Here is an 11,098-nt window from a genome sequence, read left to right as displayed (position 1 = left end):
TTTATGCACAGTATAAAGCTATGTTGCCCAATATGATATCTACTAGCCACACGAGGCTATTTAAGTTAAAATGTAAATTAATTAAAAGTTAAAAATTCAGGAGAAACCAAGATGGTGGCATAGGTAAACACTGGAGATTGCTGCCTCGCACAACCACTTCAAGAATACAACTAAAAGACAGAACGGGCATCATCCAGAACCACAGGAAGGCTGGCTGAGTGGAAATACTACAACTAGAAGGAAAGAGAAAAGCATACCAGGACTCAGAGGAGCTGCGGTGCGGAAGTTAAGTGCACAGGTACGGAGGCAGACGCGGAAAGGGCTGGCGGCTGAGGACACGGTTGGCTTTTTCAATCTGAAGGGAGTCTCAAACTCCCTACTGCTCTGAACTCCAGTTCCAGGCGAGTCTCTGGGGACCCTGACTGATACGGGGAGCTAGACTGTCTGGCATCGTTCGCATCTTGAGGGCGGCTTTCTCTCAGAGGTGCTTGCAGCAATTACCCGGACACTGAGACTCGGGGCCTCTTAGGGAAGGGCTGATGATCAGCCATAGCTGTTTGCTCTGCCCTATTGATCTCCTGGGACCCTGCCTCGCCCAAGCTGTGCACTGAGGCTTTTGCAATCTGAAAATTACCCAACAAACTTGCAGCTGGCCCAAGGCCCCGGAGCAACTTGCATTCCTTCACAGCTGAGCTCCTGCTGAGTAGCCTAAGGCAAAGGCTAGATTAGCACCTCCTGAAAGATCCAGGAACTATATACCCGGTGGTCAGAGTGGGACCATCCAGATTGCAACCCCACGGACCCATAAGGGACACACTCAGTGGGCAGACTCAGTGAGCACCAAAGCCCTACTGAAGCAAGTCTTGCCCCAGAGGGGTGTCTCCAGCACAGAAGTTCTCCCACTGCAGACACAGCTGATTTTCACAGCCAATTGGTCAATTCCTCCCAGTGATACCTACAACAATCAAGGCTTAACTACAAGACTGTGCACAAGGCCCACAAGAGGGTGCACCAAGAGTGTCCACCTCAGATAATTGGGGAGGCTGAGCCACTGGGGCCTATAAGACACCTACCTAGCACAGAAAGCCACTCCATCAAGACGGAAGGACAAAAAATGCGGAGACAAAGAAATAGGACACAAATGACAGAAATGGAGGAAAGCAAACGACTGGACATAGAGTTCAAAACCACACTTTTAAGGTTTTTCAAGAACTTTCTAGAAGCCACCGATAAATTTAGTAAGACCCTCAAAAAGACTGGTGAGACCGCCGATAAATGTAGTGAGATCTTCAAGAAATCTAGTCAGACCCTCGATGTTATGATAAAGGACCAACTGGAAATTAAGCATACGCTGACTGAAATGGAGGATATTATACCGCCGCCCAACAGCAGACTAGAGGATCGCAAGACTCAAGTCAACAATTTGAAATACAAAGAAGCAAAAAACACCCAACCGGAAAAGCAAAATGAAAAAAGAATCCAAAAATACGAAGATAGTGTAAGGAGCCTCTGGGATAGCTTCAAGCGTACCAACATCCAAATTATAGGGGTGCCAGAAGAAGAGAGAGAGCAAGATATTGAAAACCTATTTGAAGAAATAATGACAGAAAATGTCCCCTACTTGGTGAAAGAAATAGACTTACAAGTCCAGGAAGCACAGAGAACCCCAAGCAAAAGGAATCCAAAGAGGACCACACCAAGACACATCATCATTAAAATGCCAAAAGACAAAGAGAGAATCTTAAAAGCAGCAAGAGAAAGAAACTCAGTTACCTACATGGAAGTACCCATAAGACTGTCAGCTGATTTCTCAACAGAAACTTTGCAGGCCAGAAGGGAGTGGCAAGGAATATTCAAAGTGATGAATAGCAAGAACCTACAACCAAGATTACTTTATCCAGCAAAGCTATCATTCAGAATTGAAGGTCAGATAAAGAGCTTCACAGATAAGGAAAAGCTAAAGGAGTTCATCACCACTAAACCAATATTATATGAAATGCTGAAAGGTATCCTTTAAGAAGAGGAAGAAGAAGAAAAAGGTAAAGATACAAGTTATGAACAACAAATATGCATCTATCAACAAGTGAATCGAAGAATCAAGTGAATAAATAATCTGATGAACAGAATGAACTGGTGATTATAATAGAATCAGGGGCATAGAAAGGGAGTGGACTGACTATTCTTGGGGGGAAAGAGGTATGGGGGATGTGGGAAGAGACTGGACAAAAATCGTGCACCTATGGATGAGGACAGTGGGTGGGGAGTGAGGGTGGAGGGTGGGGTGGGAACCGGGTGGAGGGGAGCTATGGGGGAAAAAAAGAGGAACAAATGTAATAATCTGAACAATAAAGATTTAATTTTTTTAAAAAGTTAAAAATTCAGGTCCTCAGTTGCACTAGACTCATTTCAAGTGCTCAATAGCCACAAGGGTCTCTAGAGGCTACCATATTGGACAGTAGATACAGGATATTTCCATCATTGCAGAAATTTCTAAAGCATTTAAAACACTGGTCACTGTGGTATCTAATACTGAACAAGCACTTTCTGTTTCCTGGCACATAGAGCAGTTCCTGTGTGTGATGGAGAAGGAGGTGTACCTGGCCGAGCCTTTCAATGAGCTTTATTACTTTCATATTTTCATCTAAGAAAGGGCTTTTCTAAGTCTCTCGGGCTCACCTACTTTCTTGTCAGGCTTCCCGACTTTCTTAGAAGACACTTAATAATGAGGGAGAGACGGCAACAATTATGTCCCAAACAAGTGTAAGCCACAGAAGTATGAAGCATGATCCTATTCTATCAGAACAGCCGAGTTACAACTGCGGCTCACCCCACATCCTCTCATCATGCCGTTGAGCACCCACAGATTTGTCATGACAGGTTTTCTACTAGTAAAACTTTTGCAAGTCATTAGAACAAATATTGGGAGAGTGAGAATTCAAATAGCAAAGGATACCCGAATAAAAATGTATTTTTTCCCCATTCTCTTATTGATGGGTATTTAGATTGTTCCCAATGTTTTGCTTTAGACATAATACTGCAGTGTGGATTTTTATACACCTGCCAGAGTTGCTCCTGCTTATATACGTTGGGGTGGAACGGCTTAGTCTTAGACTATGTGCATCTTCGGCCACTAGATATTGACAAATTGCTCTTCATCTTAGTCGTGTTCAATTTCTAGTCCCACCAGCAGTGCACAAAGTGTCTATCTCTCCACACTCTCAACAAACTTGGTATTATCAAACGCTTCAGTTTTCCTAATCTCATGTGTACAATATGGTACTTCACTGTGGTTTCAACTGAAATTTCCCTGGTTGATAGTGAGGTTAACATATTTTCATATGTATTCTGGCCATACTTGCTTTCTCTTCTGTGCGATGACTGTTTGTATCTTTTGCTCATTTTCCTATTAGGTTGTTTGACTTTTTCTTATTGATATATAGGAGTTTTTTATATATGCTGAATAATAATCCGTTGTCTGTTATATGTGTTGCAAGTATCTTCCCTCAGTTTGTGGTCTGTCTCTTCGTGTGTGTGTGTGTGTGTGTGTGTATTTGGAGTAACAGAATTTAAAAAATTTTTATTATGTTTGAGTTTACCAATATTTTCCTTCATAATTTTTTTTCTTTTTTTGTTGTTGGTTTTGTTTAAGAAATCCTTCAGTAATCCTGGCACATGGTGGGAATTCAGTAAATGTTGGCTCTGAGTTGGGATGGAAGGAGGGGCTGGTTTCTATCTTAGAGTGATGCAGGTGCTGGGCGGAGCTACCAGGGCTGACAGTGTCATCACAAAGGCAAGGACATTGGGGGCGGGGAGGGGGGATTATTGTAGTGAAGAGGGCGCTTTAATCAGAGAAAGGGAGCTGTCCAGGGAGCAGTAGGTCTGTGTGCATGAGAAAGCCTGGTTGAATGTGGGGACTGTAATTGTCCAGCACACTACCCCCCCCCCCAAGGGAGAATGTGTAGACTGAGCAAAGATGGGGACACAGAGCCCTGGGAGGTGTCTGGAAAGCAGGAGGAGAATGTGGAAGGTTGTTGTGGGGCCATATGGAGAGTTCTTGAATGTGTCTATGGGGTGACTTCTTATGCACTCCTTCAGAGGCATGGAGGTCACTGGGAGTTCTCTGGGCATAGAGGCTAGATAAATGGGCAGAGGACTGCAGAGTAGGCAACTCCTCCCTGACCAACCCCTGGCAGTTAAGGGAAGAGAGCGGAGCAATACGCAGAGGAGGTGGCTGTAAAGCAGGGCTTGGGGAGATGCTGGAGCGTGTTCATCGGTGAGCCCCAAGAAGGACTGTATCTGCCAAGAACTCCTTGTGGTTAACTGGGCCCAAATTCATAACCAGAGCCTAGCAGCCATTGCTGACAGAGGCCTCTCAAGCACACAGCATTTGAGGGGAAAGCTACAGACTGAGCTGCCAGCCTCTTGCCTTGTGCTCCTGACAACTGAGTCAATCCTGGCATTGTCTTTATACCGATAGAACTGAACCCTGCCCTGTCCTATCAGAACTGCACAGCTATATCCTCATTTGCATCTATACTGTCCAACCAGAGCAGCTCCGTAACAGCCAATCAGAATGCACAATTCTAACCAATCAGGACTATGAGGTTTGGGCCAATTATACAGTGCAGATTTGGAATCTCTATTTGAATAAAATGGACCAATTAGTAACCAGGGCGGGAACTTTCTGAAAGGCAGCCTCCCTGTTGTCTCAGTTGAGTGCACTGTCCGTTTCCACCAGAGGCTGTTTCCCAGCTTTGCAAACTGTTCATCTGACTAAAGTTTCTTCTTTTTCTGCACCCAGATTTGAGATTATTGTTGACATTAGTTTGGTGGCAATTAACTTTTGTTGACAACAGGCCTGCAGGGAAGGGAACCAGGAGAAGGTGGGGAACCCAAGGGTGTGGGGACCTGGCAGAAGCAGAACAGCAGCTCTGGGTAGGGTTGGGGCTTCCACCTTCAGATGAAGGATGAGCCACTTCTTGGAAACCTGGGGAGGCAGATGCTGGGCAAAGTTGGGCAGGACCTGAAGAGAGCCCCCTCCATTGAGCTTTGTCTGCCTGGCACAGGGAAGGGCCAGTGAGCATTTGATGAGTGAATTGTCTTGGCAAATAAGGTAGAAAATGGAATCCACTAAGCTAAGATCAAGGTGTAGGGGAGTTGAGGCTTGTGGAGAGGGAAGATTTGGAAGGGCCACCACGTTCACTGAGTCACAAGCAAAAACCTTTCTACAAGAGGCTGGCAGATAAGGCCTAGCCTGAAGGCCCCTTCTTCAGAGAGAGATGGCCACAACCACAGCCCATGACACCAAACACCCCTGGATCTGTCCTCAGATCTCCACCCTCCACCCCCTCCCTGAGCCCGTCACCATCATCGCCTCCCAGATGGAGCAGCTTTCTAGGTGGGCTCCTGCTGCCACCTGGCCCCTCCCATTCTTCCCTCATTCTCCATCCAGCAGCCTGAAAGCTCTATTAAAATGGGATTTGATTGTGTCACTGCTGCTCTAAACACTTTGGTGACTTCCACAGCTCTTCAAACAAAGGCCAAATTCCAGACCATTGCCAGAAGGCCCTTGCTGGGCTGGCCACTGCTGCTCCTCCGGCCTCATCTCCAACAATGAATCCTGGCTTGTCCATCATCTCACACACACACACACACACACACACACACACACACACACTTTGGCTGTGCTTTATTACCTGGACCGTGACAAACCCTTCCCTGACTCTTCCCCTCACTGTCACCTGCTGAGGCCAACTTCTCACTCTGGTCTCAGCTGAAATGGCACTTCCTCCGGGAAGCCTTCCCAGATCTCCCAACGTAAACTAGATGCCCTCCCATTGTAATAGCTCCTCTAGCCCTCCACTTTCCGTTTTCACACTGAGTACAGTGTATAATTATGTGTAAATGTATGTGACGCTTTGTTTGACATCTGTGTTCCCCACCAGATTATAAACTCCATGAGGCCAGTGCTATTTGGACTGTTTTGTTCATACACATCCTCAGCGCCTAGCACAGAATCTGGCACATAGTAGGAACTCAATAATTGTCTGTTTGTTTGTTTTTAATTGACCTTAGAAAAGGGGAGAGGGGGAAACATCAACTTGTTGTTCCACTCATTAGATGGCTGCTTCTTGCATGTGCCCTGACCAGGGATCAAGCCTACAGCCTTGGCACGGTGGGAGGACGCTCTCACCAACTGAGCTGCCCTGCAAGGCTCCAGACTGTTGAATAAAAGCTGCAATGGTTGCTGAGAAGAGGGCCCAGCTTGTCTGAGGGCTACCGGTCATGGAAGGTTTCAGGGATGGTGGAATTGGAGGCCACTGTCCATAGAAGATATTAGAAGAAGATAAAAGAAAAGAAGAAAGGGAAGGGGGGTGACCTTCAGGGGGAATGTTGACACTGACGAGCACCCACTACGGGCCAGGTGCTGTCCCAGTACACTATCCTGACACCATCCCCAGCATCACTCCCACACCATCCCCTCTGTAGTGTGATGTCCCCCTGGGTGATCTGGGGTGAAATAATCTCCCTGAACCTCAGTTTTTTAATCTAAAATGGATTTGTAACACCAAGACCCGGGGTTGTTATGAGGACCAGGGAGCAATGTACGGTGTGGAAAATACCCCACGCTGTAGGGGTGCTTAGGCTCTGGAGTCAGACTGCCTGGATGTAAATCTTAGGTTTGCCGTTTATTAGCCGTGTGACCTTGGGCAAGTCACATCAGCTCTCTGTGCCTCTGTTTCCCCTCCTGTAAAATGAAGTTAAGAACTCCTCTGGAGCCCAGCCAGCGTGGCTCAGTGGTTGAGCATCAACCTATGAACCAGGAGGTTCACGTGCCAGGGTTGTGAACTCGATCCCCAGTAGGGGGTGTACAGGAGGCAGCCGATCAATGATTCTCTCTCATCATTGATGTTTCTATCTCTCTCCCTCTCCCTTCCTCTCTGAAATCAATAAAAATATATTTAAAAAAAGAACTCCTCTGGAATTGCTATGATGATTAAATGAGGTGCCTGGCACATAGTAGGTGCTTAAGAAATAACAGTATTATCCCTCCCTCTCTCGCGCCATCCCATGTCAGAGCCAGTTCTGAGGAATCACCCCTTTAGCCACTGTTTCCAATCAAAGAGGGAAACTGAGGCCAGAGAAGGCTAGGAGTCGCCAGGGGACCTGGGTGGGAATCCAGGAGTCCCAGGCCCTGGCCCAGAGCGCCTTCCCCTGACGCCTGTTTTCCCCGGGGCGGCAGCCTTGCCCGGCCAGCTAGGTCTGGCCCCACCCCTGCCCCGCCCCTTCGCGCTGGAGGAGCGAGTGGAACGCGGGGTGCACGAGACCAGACACTTGGGACCGGAGCTGCAGCCGCTGCCTGTGCTGCCCCTGGGTTTGCAGGTTTGCTTCCCAGCGCCTGAGTGAGTGCGTCCCTGGCTCAACCCCTGCTTGTGCTGAGCGGCCCAGGTGAGGGAGGGCTGTGCGGAGGCGGAGACCCAGGGGCAGGAGTGCGGGTGCGCGGGTGGCGGGGGAGGAGGGGGCTGCAGTGTAGGTCTGTCCACTCCAGGCTCCCGTTGCGGCCCCGGTGGGATTCTGGGGATGAGTGTGTGTGGGTGTGTGTGTGTGTGTGTGTGTGTGGTGGGCGTGTGTGTGTGTGTGTGTGTGTGTGTGTGATGGGAGCAGTATGTAAGAGGTTAGAGTGGGCAGTGCTTGTGTGCTGGGCTGTATGCGATTAGTGTGCGGTGTGTGCGGTGTGCCCAGTATAACCAACGGATTGCGGTGTGTGTCAGCGTGCAAGAAGTGTAGGGGGTACTTATCTATAGCTTTGGGTGATTGTGCCAAGGCAACCCAGGGGTTCCATGTGTGTGTCCATGATATATGTCGGGAGCCAAGGCACATTGGTGCATACATGTGTGTTGTGTGTGCTGTGAGATGCGTGTCCTGTGTGTGGCACACCCATAGCCCTGTGTGGCGTGCTGAGCCCGGTAATGGAGGTGAGAAGCATTGATATAACTGTTACCACAACCCCAGGATGGTTCTGGCTTTTCCACCCAGCACCCCTAAGGGCTGGGGAGAGTAAAAGTTCACCCCGGATCTGGGTGGAGGAAGTGCAAATAGTCCCATGCATTCTCACACCCTGGAAGCTTATTTGGAGTCTCATCTTACACTCTTCAAAATGCATGTGGACTTTGCATTCCTCTGTAACATTTCTGCGTTTGTTTTGGAGTAAATATATCGGTCTGCGAAGTTACCATCCAGGGAGTTGACTCACTGGATAACGAGCAGGTTTGTCCTGTGCTGGGAGCCCTCCGGCACCTGGAGAGCACAAACCTCCTGCCTGTCCTCCAAGCAGGGACAGCAGGACCCAGGCCTGCGGAGGGAGGTGGCCGTGTGGCTGTGCTGTGTGCATGTGTCAGCACCGTGGTGTGGCAGGAAGCGGGAGCTGTGTAAGGCCATCGGTGCTGTGTATGACGGAGGGGGACATGGTAGTGTGGGGACAGTGTGGGCTCTGTCTTGATTATTTCTAGTGTGGGGACAGGGGAGCTGGCTTCTGGGGAGGAGCCCTGACCACCAATGAGGTTCTCACCTTTGCTCCACGGGTGGGGCAAGAAGAGGTTGCCGGACCCCAGATGACCACAGCGGAGGGGGTTCCCATAGCGGCGACCACCTGGGACTGTCGTGTTGTGAGATGTGTGTCCTGTGTGTGGCACATGCATAGCCCTGCGTGTGTGCTGAGCCAGGTAATGGAGGTGAGAAGCACGGATGCAGCTGATGGAGTTGTGTCACCCAGGCTGGGAGGGCTTGGAGTAAAAATCTCTCTGTGCCTGAGTTTCTTCCTTTATAAAATGGAGATGTTAGCAGTATTTGCTTTGTAGGGCTATAGTGAGAACTCAGTCTCTGGATTTAAAGTGCTTGGCACTGTCTCCAACACATGAAGAACCCTTAACAGCTGGTAATAAAACTATGATAATAATGATGGAGCCCCCCCCACACCCTGACAGGAGTGGGTTCCTGCCCACCCAGGGACCCTCAGTTCCCACAGAACCAATGATTCCCCATAAGCCAGGCAAGTGGGAATCTGAGTGCCCTCCCCCTCACCCCCACCCCCATTTAAGTCTGCCTGGGGTAGCCATTCCTGTCCCCTGGCTCTATCAGTGTTGAACTCTCAGTGACTATCTGGCTTCTGAGAAGATGCAGTCTGAAATGGGAAGGTGCCAAGTCTCTGGCAAGGCCTGGGATGGGGCATGGGACAGAGGCTGGAGGAGAACTGCAGGGGCCCTTAACTAGTTTGGCTCAGTGGATAGAGCGTCCGCCTGTGGACTGAAGGGTCCTGGGTTCGATTCTGGTCAAGGGCACATGCCCGGGTTACGGGCTCGATCCCCAGTGTAGGACATGCAGGGGGCAGCTGATCAATGATTCTCTCTCATCACTGATGTCTCTCTCTCTCTCTCTCCTTCTCCCTTCCTCTGAAATCATTAAAAATATATTTAAAAAATAAAAAAAAAAACAAGTGCAGAGGCAGCCATGGAGCTTGGATGGAGGCCTCTCTCTCCTGACAAATACCAGAGGCACAGAAAAATGTTTGCCTGTGCCCGTGTGTGTGTGTGTGTGTGTGTGTGTGTGGACTGCTAGGGGTAGGCGTGCTCTCTGCCTAGAATGAGGAAAATCGAGGCAGGCTCTGGAAGCTGGAGGGAGGCTGCAAGGTCAGAGTTAGAGCAGGTGGATCTGAGCTCCAGGCGAAAGGGGGCCAGGAAAATCCTCAGGCTGAGGGTTTGGGAGGGAAAACATTTGTGTTGGCAGCGCCAGAGCCCTTGTTCCTAGTGACTTTATCGGGTCAGCTTAGAGAAGGTGCCCGGAGGCCTCAGAGGATGAGGGGACATAAAAGGCAGTGTTGGGAGCTGTGGGAACATATTTGGGGAGGGCACCTAAATATATCCACTGTGGTGACGGGGTGCTCTGATGGGCTGGCAGTGAGGCTGGGGCCAGGGCAGAGGCGGACCACTGTCCCCATGTCCTCAGGCAAGGAGTGCTTCAGCCCAGAGGCCCTGGGTGCTGCTCCTGGAGGTCTCCAGGACGCTCTCTGCTGGGCAGCAGGAGGCCCGGTCCAGCCCCGACTGGCAAGGTGACAAGGCCGGCTCTCTCTTCTCAGCTCTCAGCGACGTGGGACAGAGCGATGTGGCGTCACTTCTGGCCCCGGATGCCTTTAATCCACAGCTATAACTGTTTATGATCCTAACAGCCTTAGTCCGAAGAGTCCGTAATCTCAATGCCAACATTCTGGAAATGTATGGCCCGAGCTCTAACTTTCTGTGCTCTGGCTGTAACATTCTCTGATCCCAGTTCAAATGTCGGAGGATTCTGGCCCAGCTCTGGCAGTTGGACACTTTCTAGCTTCTAAACGACCAGGGAAGACTTACTACGGGTCACTTTTGCAAAATTACTTGACAAGCCCCAGGAAAGGTCCCTCTATAGCCATCCACGGCCATTGCGGCTCCTCTGGGCTGAGGGAAGTTCCCTGGGGAAATGGCCACATGCCCCCTGGGATGGGTAACAAAGGCCCCTCCCGATCCGGGCAGTGGGGGTGCTTGGAGCAACTTGTGGTTCTCAGGCGAGGGTGGCCCAGAAGAGGGAAAGGTTCGGATCCAGATCGTCATCCATCCCCTCAGGATAAGGGAAGGGTAGGGTCTCCGGTTCCTGGAGGGAACATGGAGAGGAATAAAGGACTGAGGAGTTAGAAGAAGCAGCACCATTTATGTGCAGCCCGGCTGGAACTCAGCATGGACTGGGGAGTGGACAGCTGATGGCTGGTCCCCGTTCAGCTGTGTGGCTCTGGAAAAGTCACTGTCCCTCTCCAGACCTCATTTTCCTCATCTGGCAAATCAACACACGGCGCTGAAACTCCCTGACCTCTCTTTCCCGTCACTGGGACATCAGCACGATTGTGGAATGCCTGGACCTTGACCAGTCTGTAAACAGTTGAACGGTTGAACGAGTGAGGAATGAATGAGCAAATGAAGGATCAGTGAAGAGATGTGAAAATGCAGCATAAGGCATGTCTCCCGTCTCCCTTCCCCTCTTCCCCACCCAGCCTCAGCCCATGTGTGAGAAATTGATC

General features: G+C 49.8%; 1 protein-coding gene across 1 annotated transcript in view; it reads left to right on the top strand.

Annotated features, from left to right (window-relative positions):
• Window positions 1–7,309: 7,309 nt before the first annotated feature.
• P2RY6 (pyrimidinergic receptor P2Y6) overlaps window positions 7,310–11,098 on the top strand; it is a 33,513-nt gene continuing 29,724 nt past the window's right edge. The window contains exon 1 of the mRNA XM_006777957.2: window positions 7,310–7,449. The gene's annotated coding sequence lies outside the window, so the exon portion shown is untranslated. The remainder of the gene's footprint in view (window positions 7,450–11,098) is intronic.

This window comes from Myotis davidii, unplaced genomic scaffold (assembly GCF_000327345.1).
Source record: "Myotis davidii unplaced genomic scaffold, ASM32734v1 scaffold169, whole genome shotgun sequence".
Classification (NCBI taxonomy): Eukaryota; Metazoa; Chordata; class Mammalia; order Chiroptera; family Vespertilionidae; genus Myotis; species Myotis davidii.
Note: the sequence above shows the minus strand (reverse complement) of the source record. Positions and strands in the feature narration are given on the sequence as shown.